This window comes from Cryptomeria japonica, chromosome 7 (genome assembly GCF_030272615.1).
Source record: "Cryptomeria japonica chromosome 7, Sugi_1.0, whole genome shotgun sequence".
Classification (NCBI taxonomy): Eukaryota; Viridiplantae; Streptophyta; class Pinopsida; order Cupressales; family Cupressaceae; genus Cryptomeria; species Cryptomeria japonica.
The window spans coordinates 415,954,749-415,965,136 of record NC_081411.1 but is presented as its reverse complement, the minus strand read 5'-3'; the positions used below and the strand labels follow the sequence as shown (position 1 = coordinate 415,965,136).

General features: G+C 40.7%; 1 pseudogene; it reads right to left on the bottom strand.

The window, feature by feature from the left end:
* Window positions 1-707: 707 nt before the first annotated feature.
* Window positions 708-10,388, bottom strand: part of LOC131855834 (elongation factor 2-like) — a 47,495-nt pseudogene continuing 37,814 nt past the window's right edge.

Sequence of the window (10,388 nt, the reverse complement as noted above, 5' to 3'; positions counted from 1 at the left end):
TTTTCATGGTTGCCTAACACTGCAAACAATCACTCAGGTTGTGGATGAAACAATGCTGATATAGTGTTGTTGTTCCTGCCCACAATAAATAGTGCCTAGTTCAAAATTTTAAAAAATCAAATTGTAGCATACCACGTTTGAATGATCATACATCCATACATCACACTTTTATATATATGTACTATTTCATGTTTCAAGCATGCTTTCATTTGAATATATAAAATAATCATATGACTAATCAGATTAGGTAATTATACGATCTAAGGAATGAAAATTAAACAAAATAAACAAATGATAGCAAATCATCAGAAAATTAATTTTGATATGATAATTTTCAAATTTTATAATCACTTCTAACATCTCATTGGAAGATAGTTGGCTAGACTAAATATGTTAATTTCAAAGTTGCGATGATAGCCATAGATATTTGAAGAATAGAGTGTGTCTTCTTCAGTTTCAAATTACAAGGTGATCAATGTGATTAGAAGTATCACAATCAAAACCTTGTGGACTATAATTGAACCAAAAATAGAATAAACAAAAATTCGATCTCTCAAGACCTCAAATGCCTAACTCTATGAATATCCTGGAAATGAGAATGAAAATGGGTTAAAGACACAACTAATAGTCTAAGAATACTCAAGATAACTAAGTAATTGGAAAAATTAAGAATAATAAAAATACTTGAACCTAAACCAATGTAAGCTTTACAACTTATCCTCAAACTCAAACAAGGGCATCATTTGCTCCTTCAGACCCTTTCTCTTACGGATATCAAGAACCAGCTTCTCAGCTTGAGTACCATGCTCTAGTGGATCAGAGCCCATCATATCCCAGTGATCAAACACACATTAAGGGAAAGCTTGACTAGAAGTTGTTGCTTAGAGAGTGCTAGACAACCCAAATGACTCTATGATTGGCAAATATGCCTTGATGTTGTAGAGCGGAGTTCCTGGCCTCCACATTTCCTCAAACATGTGGCCCCTCTTTTGATTCGGCACACCGTAAATGCCTCCAAGTTCCTATTTAGGAGCCTGGATTTCTACAAGATATACTAGCTCTAGAAGCCTTGGTTTGATAGTGAGCTGAGCTGCATACATAACCCTTCTGGCTGTTGGAATAATCTGGCCACCTCCTCTATGGATGGCATCAGTATGTAAAACAACATCACAAACCTCAAAGCAAATGCCACACATGTTCTCCTCTGCTAGAGAACCTTCCTTGGATTCCCACTAAAATGCTGCAACAAATGAATCCTTAATTTCATTCAAGTACGAAACTCCCTTACACATATCTACAACCATGTTGGGACCAGTTGTTTTAGGCCCAAAACACCAAATCTTCTTAGCCAGATCTTTGTCCCATCTAAACTCCTCAAAAAGGATTTTGGCACAAGCCTTAGGATCATCTCTTGGGCCAATGCAAACTTCATCAATCTCTTCTGGAAGACCTTCTTCAAGAGGTCTTGCTTCAAAATAGAGTCTGTGGTGTTTATTTGGAGACTTGCTCATTACAAAACGAGATGACTTTGTTGGCAATTTGGCACTAAGTTGTCATTGATGTCAACCGGTTTGGCAAGATCACTGGTAAGTTAGAAGTGGTGACTGATATGATGGTGATACACATGAGAGTGAGAAGACAGAAGGAAGGCTACTGGTACACATGACTCGGGTCATCTACCGGTAAGGCATAAACCGGAATGAAGGCACAACAACCAGTGGACGACCGGTGAACAAAACTGAAAGGATGGTTGATGGTCATATCGGTGAGATAAGCTAAACCGATAGTCAACCTGGGTCGACAAAGTATGTCAAACCGACATAGGAATCCAAGCAAAGGAGGATGTTGACAAGCACGACAACTGGATGTCAGGTGGAGGTATTGCACAGGTCGGTGGAGTGTGCATCAATGTAACAAATCTGCATGCAGGTTGGCTTTTATGAGGAATCCGCAAGTCACGGAGGATGCCATAAGATTGCGGCTCGAGGAAGGCTAGCTGGAAAAGCAATCGCACTGATCTTGCAAGAAGATTTGATCTTCGTACCTGATAGTTGAAGGAAACAGCAAAGCCATTAATGGCGAGTGATAGAGAAAAGCAGAAAAGTGTGGTGCAGATCTCCAGATTTAGAAAACGGACATTGGAATGCGAAGTTCGGATGGCGATTGATTATTGTCATAAAGATCACATCCCTGAAAAGCAGATTGAATCAAAGTGGATTCAGATTGAGCTGGAAAAGGAAAACCTAACATGGCAGTGTTTGAATGCATTCTTGACGAGAATCCATGATTATAAATATACAAGCTCGAAACAAAAAAGATTGATGCTTGTAGAGAAGAAAAAGAGAAAAGAGAGCTTAAGTGCAAAGAAGGATCATTTTGCCTTAGAATTTATTCTAAGAAAGTTGCAGAGTGAGTGAGCAAGCAGACCGGTGAGAGGGTTTTACCGACAGTGATTGAGTACTGGTATAATTGTAGCAGGTGCAATAGTTAAGAAAACCAGTGAGGTGTGTTAGAGCAAGACAACATCCAAGCGTGACACAGAAAGTTGCGAGACTATGAGAGAGAGAGAGAGAAGAGAGGCCAAGAATCAGAGAGTGATCTCACAACTGGTAGTGTGAGATCCAGTGGAGAAGAAAAGACTATCAACCGACAGTAAGCCATTTGATGAAGAGTTGTAGAATTGATTTGCAACAGGAAGCCTTAACTGTGTCTAAATTGTTTTTCAATATATACATCACCAAGTTGGAGCTTGGTGCAGGGGTTGGTGCTCCTTGGGCTGGTGCCCTGAAACAGAAGGGGTTGGTGCTCCTTGGGTAGGTGCCCTAAATCTTTGTAATCCAGTGTTTTACTTGTGAGGTTGGATTGGAGTAGTAGTCTCCAGCAACATTTCTCACCGAGGTTTTTCCCATATTGGGTTTTCCTCGTATATCTAGTGTTGTGGGTTGCATTTATGTGATTGTTCTCTTTGTTTTCCCTTTTTGCTTTACTGGTTTGATTGTTTGGTGCTTAAGATAATAACCGGTAATCTGAAGTTGTTTTAAACATTGTAAAAGAGTTTAGGAACCACTGATTCACCCCCTCTCAGTGGTACTCTATGTTCAACAATTGGTATCAGAGCATAGGTTCTCGGTTGTTTATAAACCTTGGGTAGGTTCTGGACTTGAACACAATGGCAAGAAATGAGTTTGCTTCCTCAAAAGCCCCCATGTTTGATGTATCCAACTATGCCTTTTGGAGCAAAATAATGTAGACCTATATTTCCTCCCTTGGTTTTGATGTGTGGATGTCTGTCAAGAATGGGTATGTTGTCCCTAGTGTTCCTCCCACTGATCCAGATGCCAAGAAGGAGTAAGAGAACAATGCAAAGGCCAAACATGCTATCTTGAGTGGATTGTATGATAACGAGTTTGTCAAAGTCATGCATTGTGCATCAGCCAAGGAAACTTGGGATAAATTGCAGAGATTATTTGAAGGAGATGCAAAAGTCAAAGAGGCCAAGCTGCAAGCACTAAGGAGCCAACTTGAAGGCATCAAGATGAAGGATGATGAAAAGATTGCAGATTATCTTCACAGATTTGATGAAATTGTGAATACCATCAAAGGGCTTGGTGAAGAAATTGCAGATGAGATCCTTGTAAAGAAGGTACTTAGGTCTCTTACACCTAAGTATGATACAAAGGTGTCTGCCATAGAAGAAGCCAAGGATCTAAAGATCTTTTCAATGGATGAACTATCTGGCTCACTAACAGCCTAAGAGATGAGAACAGCCGGTGATGCTTCCTTAAGAAAAGAAGCAGCGTTCAACATCACCCAAAAGGGCAAAGAAGTAGCTGCTCATAAAGGATCCAGTGAAGACTCTGATGCAGAGGTAGCAAACTTTGTTAGAAAGCTGAAAAGAGGATCTGGCAAGTATAAAGGAAAGCTACCACTCAAATGTTTCAGCTGTGGTAAGGTTGGACACTTTGCTGCAAAATGTCCTTACAATGAAACTGGTGGAGATTAGTCAAGAGAGTTTAGCAAATTTGCTGGGAAAGATAGAGAAAAAAATGTTTACCGGCAATGAAGGAGAGGCTACCAAAAGCAAAACAACCTCTATACTATTGAAGATGATGCCACATAGGAAGAAAGTGCATCAGAAGATGACTGCCATGAGAATGACATAAAAGTTAATCTCTTTATGGCACTTGATGAACCAGTTGGTGAAGATGAAGAAGAAGAGGATATTGAAGTTGAAGTGGATTTAGAAGGAGAGCTTATAAGTTCTCTTGAGGAACTGAGTAAAACAAGAAGAGAACTCAAGAAGGTCAAGCATGCAGTAGTAGATGAACAAGGTCTCTTGAAGCAATCCCTGGATGAGTCCAGTCAAGTCATATCTGACTTGAAACTGTAGCTGGAAGAAACCAAGAGAATATGTGAAGTTACATCCTTTGATCTGATGAAGAAGGAAAAGGAGCATCAAGATCTGGAAGCAGAGATAGTGAAGCTCAGAAAGGAGCTTGAGGAAAGTAAGGAAGAAATAAAAGTAAGGAGCAAGTATGAAGGCAACACTAAAGCCTTAGATAAGATATTGAGCAAACAAAAGCAATCCAAAGATACCAATGGCTTAGGCTTTGAAGAAGGTCAAAGTTCAAACAACAAAGACAGATCCAATAAAGAAATAAAGTCCACCTCCTCAAATGAAGGTGAAGAAAAGAGGACATTCACTGTAGGCAAGGATACCAGTAAAAAGACATGTGGATGCTGTTGGAAATTGCCACACAAACTGGTATACACAAGCAATGAACCGGAGGCCACACTCATCGTACCGACATGCAGATCCTAAGAGAAATGCAAGAGTTGACCATGAAGGATTCACTAGAGTCAACCGTATGAAGGGAAGACCTCCGATGAGACAGTCCTTTGCAGGACCAAGGCAACCTAACTGGTATGTTTCTAACTTTCATGGTTATTGTTACCGGTGTAACAAATTTGGGCATAGCATAGCTGACTGTAGATTAACCAATAAGCCCTCCATGAGTTGTGAAAGTAGAAATACATTTAATGCACTCTGGGATATGAATGTTGTTTGTTATCAGTGCAATGGATATGGTCATAGGAGTTTAGAATGTAGGAAGAATAAACTGGTGCCCCACAATAATGTTAAGGATTTATCTTTAAATGAAAATGTGAAATGCTATAATTGTCAAGAGCATATAGAAACGGGACTCGCTCGGACTCGCCTAAACTCGGCGAGTCTGAGTCCGAGTCATGCTTGCCGAGTCTCTGGGACTCGGACTCGTCCGAGTCTGGCGAGCAAACTCGCCAGACTCGCCGAGTCGGCGAGTCCCAAGCCCCAAACTGGGCGAGTCCCAAGCCCCAAACTCGGCTACTGGCTAGGTTAGTAAAATGACAAAAAAAATACATTTAAATTTTTTTTTTTAAATGAATGGTATCGTCTTTGTTCACTACAACCTTCGCCTGAGAATGAGAAAAATTAGGGTTACAAAATGTCAGCCAATAGAAAAATAACTCCAGACACCTTTATTAAATAATAAGTTTTTTTGGCCTCGTGGGGCGTTGCCCCTCGACCCTTCTCTGTATCGTGATAGGGAGCGCGCAAGGGGCGATGCCCCTTGACCCCACCTTGGGGGCGCTGCCCCCAAACCCCTGTCGAAAAATATGGGGGGAAACTACGTCAATAGAAGTAGGGAAAATTTAAGCTCCGAGTCTGATACTGATTGGATCGACCAGGTAGATATAGAGGTTGAGACTGTAGCCATGGCAGAGGAGGAGCGGAGAGCACGAGCACAGACAGGAGATTCAGAGGCAAATAGTGACACGGATGTTCCTGATGTTGGTGAGCATGGCATGGTGTCACGAGGAGCAGCTATGGCTGTTGAATCATCCAGGACCTACCTTAGACGCCTTCGCAGAGTGCTGGGGCCGGAGGGTGCAGGCTCCTCTAAGCCATAGGCTTGTAGTTGTATTTACCTTTGGTATTTGTATGAAACATTTGATGATGATCATATGATGACATGGATTTTTTATTCCATGAGTTTTGCAATATTGTATACATTTGACAATATTTATATATCTATGTTTGTTATTTCCTTCAGCTACAATTTGCGTTTATGCTTATGTGATTGATGTATACTTGTGTATGTAATCAAATGAGCCAAATTTGATTATGTTATTGTGTCTTTAAGGTGTATTCAATAAAGGGTGCCTAAAACAAGTTTTAAATCTTTAAAAATCTCTAAATTTCTTGAGTTTTTCACTTTCCCGAGTCCAGCCGAGTCTGGAGCCGAGTTTGACGCTGAGTCCTGAGTCCGAGTCCGAGTCGGCCTTGCCGAGTATGAGCCGAGTCCGAGTCCCGTTTCTTTGGTCAAGTGTTTGGACACATAGCAAGGCTTTGTAAAAACAGGAAAATCAAGCAGAAGAAGACAAATCTTGATCAAGAACAGGTAGTTGAATCTAAGCACAAAATTGCAGCTGACAAAAAGAAGGAAACCAAACCGGTATGGGTTGAGAAAGAAAAGAAAAAGGTTGAATCAAGTCTGATAGTGCAAATTGCCTTACATGCTAAAAGGAAAAATCTATGGGTTGTAGATAGTGGTTGCTCCAACCACATGACAGGTGACAAAAAGAAATTCATCAAACTTGAAGACTGAAATGGTGGTTCAGTAATATTTGGAGACAACTCATCCATCAAAATAAAGGGAAAAGGCACTCTAACTACTGATGAAAAATTGAAGGCACATGATGTATATTATGTGGAAGGCCTAAAGCACAATTTGCTGAGTGTGAGTAAGATTTGTGACAAAGGTTTTAAATTCATCTTTGACTCAACCGGTTGCCAGATAAAGAAAGACAGTATCGGTGAGGTTGTGGCAGAAGGAAAGAGAACAAATGGAAATGTTTATAATCTGAAGGAATGCTATGAGTCCCAATGCATGATAGGACATGTTGTGATGAAAGCTGGATGTGGCACTGAAGATTAGGCCACACAAACTTTGATAACTTAGTTACAGTGAGCAGAAAGGGGTGTGTTAGGAATATTCCACCCATCATCAAACCAGTAAGCACATTTTGTGATGAATGTGTGAAAGGAAAACAAACTAAAGTGAGTTTCAAGACAAAAGAGCACAACACCTCCAGACCACTTGAGATTGTGCATACAGATCTATGTGGTCCAACTAGGACAAGAGCTCTTGCCGGTGAAAGATATTTTATCTTTATTGATGATTACTCAAGAATGACTTGGGTCACCTTCCTGCGAGATAAGTCACAAGCATTTGACAGATTCAAGATCTTTAGGAAAATGGTGGAGAAAGAAAGTGGGTGCGAGTTAAAATGTCTAAGATCAGACCAGGGTGGAGAGTTCACATCAAATCAGTTTGAAGATTATTGTGAAAAACATGGAATAAGAAGGCAATATTCAGCCCCTAGGACACCACAGCAAAATGGTGTGGTAGAAAGAAAGAACAAAAGAGTTAAGGAGATGGTCAGAACCATGTTAAATGAGGCCAGTCTTCCAGACACATATTGGAAGGAATTTGTTCATATTGCTGCATATACTTTGAACTGGGTTCAATTAAGAACAAACTGCAAAATGACACCTTATGAGTTGTGGTATGACCGAAAGCCATCAATCAAATACTTCAAAGTATTTGGAAGCAAGTGCTTTATCAAGAGAGATATGGATGATCTAGGAAGTTTTGACTCCAGAAGTGATGAAGGAATCTTCCTTGGTTACTCATCTAACTGCAAGGCCTACAAATGCTACAAAAAAGACTAAGAAGAGTCATTGAGAGTACGCATGTAAAAGTTGATGAGGATATGCACAAAGGAAGTCAACCTCAGGTTAAACGGTATGATGATTCCGGTGATGAAACTCAGTCAGACAATGAACCAGAAGAAGCATCCAAGAAGACTCCCAACCGGTATGTGCAACTGAATCACCCGGAAGAGCAAATTAAGGGAAATAAGAGTGATGGTGTGCAGACTAGAAGAAGACTTGCTCGAAATGATGAACAAGTCAACCTCTACCTCATGACTGAAGTAGAACCTAAAACATTCAATTAGGGAAGCAAAAGACAAGAATGGATGGATGCCATGGAAGAAGAACTACAATAGATTGAGAAGAACAAGACTTGGGAATTAGTCGCCAAACCAGAAGACAATAACATCATTGGCACTAAATGGGTCTACTGGAACAAGATGAATGAAGAAGGTAAACTTGTTCGGCATAAAGCTAGACTAGTGTGCAAAGGATACTCACAGGTAGAAGGAATTGACTTTGAAGAAACATTTGCACCTGTAGCTAGACTAGAAGCAATTAGAATGTTTTTAGCCTTCTCTACCTACAAGGGTTATAAAGTATATCAAATGGATGTAAAATTTGCCTTCCTTAATGGAAATTTGGAAGAAGTGTACATGGAGCAACCGGAAAGGTTTATGTTGCATGATGATGAAACATTTGTGTGTCGGTTGAAGAAGGCCCTGTATGGTCTAAAGCAAGCTCCTAGAGCATAGTATTCAAGATTAGATCAGTACCTGAAGGAGTAGGGATTCAAAAAGGGGAGTGCTGACAGCAATTTGTACATAAAGAAAGATGGGAACCACATGATCATTGTGGTTGTGTATGTAGATGACATTATCTTTGGAGGCAACAAAGACGCCCTCTGCAAAGAATTTGCTGTTCAGATGTAGTTAGAATTTGAGATGTCAATGCTTGGTGAATTAACATACTTCCTTGGTTTGCAAATATTACAGCAAGATAAGGGAATCTTTATCTCACAAACCAAGTATGCAAAGGATATGTTGAAGAAATTTCAACTGGAGGATTGCAAACCAATAAGTACCCCCATGGTGACTGGAAGTAAATTGAGCAAGAATGATGAATCGCCGGTTGTGGATCAGACTTTGTATAGGTCCATGATAGGCAGTCTATTGTATCTAGCTACTTCTAGACCGGATATAGTACAAGTAGTATGCATGGTGGCCAGATTCCAAGCTACACCCAAGCAGTCACATATGAATGTTGTAAGCAGAATCTTTAGGTACCTACAAGGGACAGTTATGGGTTGTGGTACCCTAAACAAGGGAAATTCATCTTGGAAGCATACACTAATGCTGATTGGCCAGGTTGCATTGATGATCAAAAGAGCACAAGTGGTGGTGCATTCTTCCTAGGTGACCGGTTGGTCTCATGGCATAGCAAGAAGCAGGATGCTGTCTCTCTATCAACTGCTGAAGCAGAATACATTGCTGCTGCTACATGCTTCTCTCAAGTTCTTTGGATGAAGCAGACCCTCAAGGACATCCAGGTGGACATCATTGATCCTATTCTCATCTGGTGTGATAATTCGAGTGCAATCAACATAGCAAAGAATCTGGTGATGCATTCCAGAACAAAGCACATTGCTATCAAGTATCATTTTCTCATAGAGAAGGTTGAAGGATAAGAGGTAAGGATGGATTATGTTCCTACCGGAGAACAAGTAGCAGACATTTTCAGCAAACCATTACCAGTAAGCACCTTTGAGTACCTTTGACACAAGTTGGGAGTTGTGTCATCTGCCTTATGCACTTGAACACGAAAGAATTTATATGGTGCAGGGGGAGATCGGTATGGATCAAAGGGGGAGTGTACAGTACCCTTTGTCATTGTGTCAAAGGGGGAGAAATATACCGGTATGAAGTGTCTTGTGGTAAGTTGACATCAATGCCAAAGGTGGAGATTGTTGGCAATTTGGCCCTAAGTTGTCATTGATGTCAACCGGTTTGGCAAGATCATCGGTAAATTAGAAGTGGTGACCGATATGATGGTGATACACATGAGAGTGAGCAGACAGAAGGAAGGCTACCGGTACACATGACTCGAGTCATCTACCGGTAAAGAAGGCTTACCAGTAAGGCATAAACCGGAATGAAGGCACAACAACTAGTGGATGATCGGTGAGATAAGCTAAACCGATAGTCAACCTGGGTCGACAAAGTATGTCAAACCAACATAGGAATCCAAGAAAAGGAGGATGTCGACAAGCATGAAAGTTGGATGCTAGGTGGAGGTATTGTACAGATCGGTGAAGTGTGCATCGATCTAACAAATCTGCATGCAAGTTGGCTTTTATGAGGAACCCGTAAGTCACGGAGGATGCCAGAAGATTGCGGCTCGAGGAAGGCTAGCAAGAAAAGCAATCACACTGATCTTGCAAGAAGATTTGATCTTCGTACGTGATAGGTGAAGGAAACAGCAAAGCCATTTATGGTGAGTGACAGAGAAAAGCAGAAAAGCATGGTGCAGACCTCCAAATTTAGAAAACGCACATTGGAATGTGAAGTTCGGTTGAAGATTGATCGTTGTCATAAAGATCACATCCCTGAAAAGAAGATCAAATCAAAGG